At 41.5% G+C, this 4673-nt stretch overlaps 1 pseudogene; it reads right to left on the minus strand.

Annotated features, from left to right (window-relative positions):
- Positions 1-1218: 1218 nt before the first annotated feature.
- Positions 1219-4673, minus strand: part of LOC107183488 — an 11222-nt pseudogene continuing 7767 nt past the window's right edge.

Here is a 4673-nt window from a genome sequence, read left to right on the forward strand (position 1 = left end):
CTGGTGGGGAGAGGGAGGAAGGAAAAGGCTCAGGCATGCTCCCAAGAGGAGAGCGCTGGTAGAAAGATTTTAGATAATCATAAATGGAATCATTAATTTGAGTGCTAATAACAAGAATGAAAATTATAATGGAACAGGCCAAAATATACCAGCTGGTTTGTTATCCTAGTCTATTATTAAAGTAAAATTCTATTTAAAGGTACATTTTAGTTTTTTTAAAAAAATACTTTAGTAACTAGGAATGGAGAATTTGGATGTGGGAGTGGTGGAGATTTATTTTTATAAGGTAATTTTTATCCTGACAAGGATTATTTTTTTAAAAGTATTTTGCACTTTAAATTTTAAAGTAAATGTTAAATAAGCATTATATTAGATTGTAGGGGGTTTGGTATGTATTTTCTTTTCCTCTTAATGATGTAAAATAGGAAAGATATATTGAATTATGAAAACTGGAATAATGACACCAAATACCTTTACTGGAGATAGTATGTTTGTAAGTCTACACTGGAACCAGGCATATAACCTTTCTTTGGACTTGAATTATGACTGAAAAAGGCCATATAATCACAATCTTACTACAAAATACCAGTGACTAAATTTCTAACTGAAGGTTTTTTAGTTGTCAAACAGACAAGCAGCTTAAGCCAGAAAAGATTTTTAACTGCAGGTTTAATAAACTTATTTTAAGAAGTTCTCTTCCACTGCCGCATTCTCCATCCCTAAAATAATAAGATAATAATTGGAGTGAAACAGCTGTTATCTTTTAATTCAAATCAGTTGGGAAATTACTGTTTGAATTCTGATGCTGCCATGATTCCTCAAAAATTAGTGTGAACAGATCAATCTTTATAAAATGCTACCTTTTGTCTCCTTGCAATTTTATACACAAATTAAGACAATAACAGGGTGATATATGAGTTAACTCAAATTCTGAGTCTTGTCACTTCACTAAAAAAGTATACTGCTTTTTTTTTTCAATTATTCAAGGCCAATGACTTTTAGGAATATGTTTTATACCACATATATCTTTTTTAATTAAAGCAAGTGCCTTGATGCTATTACACATAAATCATGCTTAACCCTCTATGGCAGTGGGGGGTGGGTGTCCGGCCTAAGGTCCATATAAGGCCTGCGAAATCATTTGATCTGGCCCTGCCAAAACATTAGAGGTGAATTAATTAAATATGGCAGGCTAATTTTTAAGTTGGTAATTTTGTAGGGCCTGCAAATGATGTTATAAATATCCAAATGGTCCTTGGCAGAATAAAGGTTCCCCACCTCTATGGAATGAGAATGAGTTATTGATGATTGCAGCCTATTGTAGGAGAGGGGGAGTTGGTTAATAGCAGATCCTTTTTCTCTGGAAGTATATGTTCATGATGTTTACTACATAAGATCCTATATGGGTTATGTCATTTGCTAATAAATTGTTATACTAATTCAATATTCTGTGTCTAAATTATTTAAGTGCAAGGTGGGGGTCTAACTAAGAAGTACATTTAGGTCACCAGTGAGCTTTAAAATACCATTTCTTTACTTTTGGAGAGTGATTCAGTCATTAATTTTTCTCAACTGTAACAAGAGGATCTGTCCTTATAGAAAGCCATAAAGCATAAAGAAACCCAATTCTTTTCCTTTTTGCTTGTGATCCTGATGAGTAGGTCAACACTTTGGGTACTAATTTTTCCATCAATGAAGAGGAAAGGAGGACTAGACTGTTTGAGGACCCTTCCAGTTTTCATGTTACGTGACTCCTAAATCTAACTCATGTTTTACTACTGCCCAACCTCTCCATTTTGGTAAGTGAATTTGAGTCACATTTTTTTCATCAGTCAATTGAAGCTAACATACTGATTAAGAGAATTGGGAGTGGAATTCCTAACTAGAGCGCAACACTTTGTGAGCAATAATCTGCACCCCCATTATCTCCCCATATCTGCAGTGAAGCCTCTTCCCAGATGTCCTCCCCTTTCTACATCTCTGACCTCTTTGGAAGAAGCAAAAGTGTGGATATAGGGATAAGGACAGTTCTCAGTCTTCCTTTTGCAGTACTTTTCCTCTCAATCTCTACTTTAAGAGAAATTACAAGTGACTGCTCCTAAGGTTTCTTCAGTTGGCTAAACTGTCTCCTTTATGTAGTCTACCTCTGCCCTCTGGTGGCCAGAATATGCTACCACAATCTATTTCAAAGAACTGGCCTCAGCATGAAGTTCTTCAGTAGGTCTGCAACATTGGAATTACATTATCTGAACCTATTTGTCCTTTTGTATTATGGTTTTCTTGAAATACTAATAAATGAAACAGTGTTTGAGATATAATAGGCAGTCAATAACTCTTAGTTTCCTTTTTTTGCTGCAAAAAACTTTATTAACATTTGGCTCAAAACATGGGAGAGTTAAAAGGATGCCTAATGATTTCAGGGAGAGGTTCAAACAAGAAGCCAGACACTATGGGGATGCAGAGGGGTCCTCAAAGGCCTCTAGGTTCTAAAGGTTCCTAGTCATCCTTGAGGGTGAGCCATTTGAAAGGATGCTCAACCTGCTCAGCCTTGGGGCTGGCCAGCCTATGGAGGTTAGTCAGGTGATCACCCATCTTCCGGATGATTTCACCTCATCCAGGAAGTGGTTCTTCAGGAAGTCACAGAGATGAAGGTCTGTGCTGGTAGAACCCAGGGTATGCAGATCCAAAAGGGCCTGGTTCAGGTTTTTCTCCAAGGCCATGGCATCTTCCATGGCATCCTAAGTTTTACCCCACTCATCTTGAGAAGGCTTCTGCACCTTCTGGAAGAAGGCCTTGCCACCACGCTGGTTTTGCATCTTTAAGAGACAGTCAGCACCCTTGTGCTTTTCCTCAGCCAACTCACGGAAGAAATGGCCCATGCCCTCTAGAGCCATATCTTGGTGGCTGAAATAGAAGCTCAGAGAGAGGTAGGTGTAGAAGGCTTGCAGATGCAGGTTGACCAGGCAATTGAAAGCAGCCTCCACCCTGGTGGAATAATTCTGATGAATTTGGGAGCTCATGGCTGCTTGGCAATAAGTTGAGCTCAAAAATCGATGTTGGCTGGTCTCGGGGACTGAGGACGGCTGAGATGGTTCTGAAGGAGGTAACTGAGAAAGAGGTTGGTGGGTGGTCAGAGGCTAGAAGAAGGAGTGTCCCTGTGTCTTTTCTGCCCAAACACTGTTGAGGCAAGAAACAGAGCCAGGGGACCCTGAGGTCACTGCCAATTTCCTTCTTTTTAATTAAAGAGCCCTTAGGAATAGGGCAAAGAAAACTCCTAGAGTTTTCTATTATCATCAGGCTGGGTGGTTCTGGAACACAACACCAAGGTCTGTTAGTGTTAGAAAGGGCTGGTATGTGCCCTGATCATTGATAGTGCAGGGAGAGGATTGCTGAAAGGAGTTTCTCCCATGTTTGAAGGGTCCAGCTGTCCCTTCCAAACCCTGGAACTTTCAAACAGTAGCAAAAGAAAAGAAAGGGCTGGTAATGCAGGTCCCTGTCTCTAGATGGTACTGGTAAAGTTCTAGACAAGGATGGATAGTAATGACAATAGTATTTATAGAACACTTAGTCTGTGTCAAGTACACCTTTTTATTCTCATGACAGCACAGTTGAGGTAAGTGGCTAATCCCAGAATATTGGCTTATGGAGTATATTGATCATTGGGGGCAAAGCTAAGTCCTCAAGAAATAAAGGGGGGGAAGGTGGTGGCCAGCAGTGAGGGAGATTAAGTGAGGGAGTGAAAGGGGAATGTGTGGATGTGTGGTGTGTGTGTGTATGAGGGAGGGACAGTTAGATCCTGCAGGACTTTCAGGGGCTGGCGGACCCGACTCTCCTAGATGGACAGCCCCTGCTACCGCTGAAATCACTTCCGGGGTGGCCAGCTCTGACAGAAACTACGCCATCTTAAAGGGGAGAGCTTCTGTGACTAGGAGCCCAGCCTCAGTACCACCCAGACGGGCCTCAGATGCCATCCCTGACCTTACAGGCACTCTGGCCAAAGACCAGCTACCTCATGTGCAGAACCACGGACACCAGGACTCCAGCCTTCCCGGACGTGGGTGCCTGTGGGTCCCGGAGTGTGCCTCCCTCCTGCCTGCCCACTGCATCGTTCCTGGGCATTGTGCAACCCGCCGGTGAGTTTCGAACTGCGCCCCCTGCCTGCCAAGCCCACAGCATTGGCCCCAGCCCTGTGCATCCTGCCAGCAAGCCTTGGACCGATGGTAGCAAAATGGGAATAACCCTCAAGGGAAAGAAAAGGAGGAATCGCCAGAAAGGGAACTAAATGAAATGGAGGCATACAATATGTCAGAAAAAGAATTCAGAGCAATGGTCATACAGTTCATAAACCAGATAGATGAGAAAATCAACAACTTATGTAAGAATCAAGAGGAAATCAAGAGTGATATAGCTACAATAAAAAAACACGATGGAAGGTTTCAACAGTAGACCAGAGAAAAGGGAGGACCAAACTAGTGAGTTAGAAGATAGGGCAGAGAAGCACGCCCAATCTGAACAGCAATTGGAGAAAAAAAATAGAAAGCAGGAGGAGAGTCTAAGTGAGCTTAAGGACAACATAAAATGAAGTAACATACGTATAATAGGGGTGCCAGAAGGACAAGAAGAGGAGCAAGGATTAGAAAACCTATTTGAAGAACTAATTACAGAAAAATTCC

The sequence above is a fragment of the Myotis davidii genome, unplaced genomic scaffold, assembly GCF_000327345.1.
Source record: "Myotis davidii unplaced genomic scaffold, ASM32734v1 scaffold18, whole genome shotgun sequence".
NCBI classification, from domain to species: Eukaryota; Metazoa; Chordata; class Mammalia; order Chiroptera; family Vespertilionidae; genus Myotis; species Myotis davidii.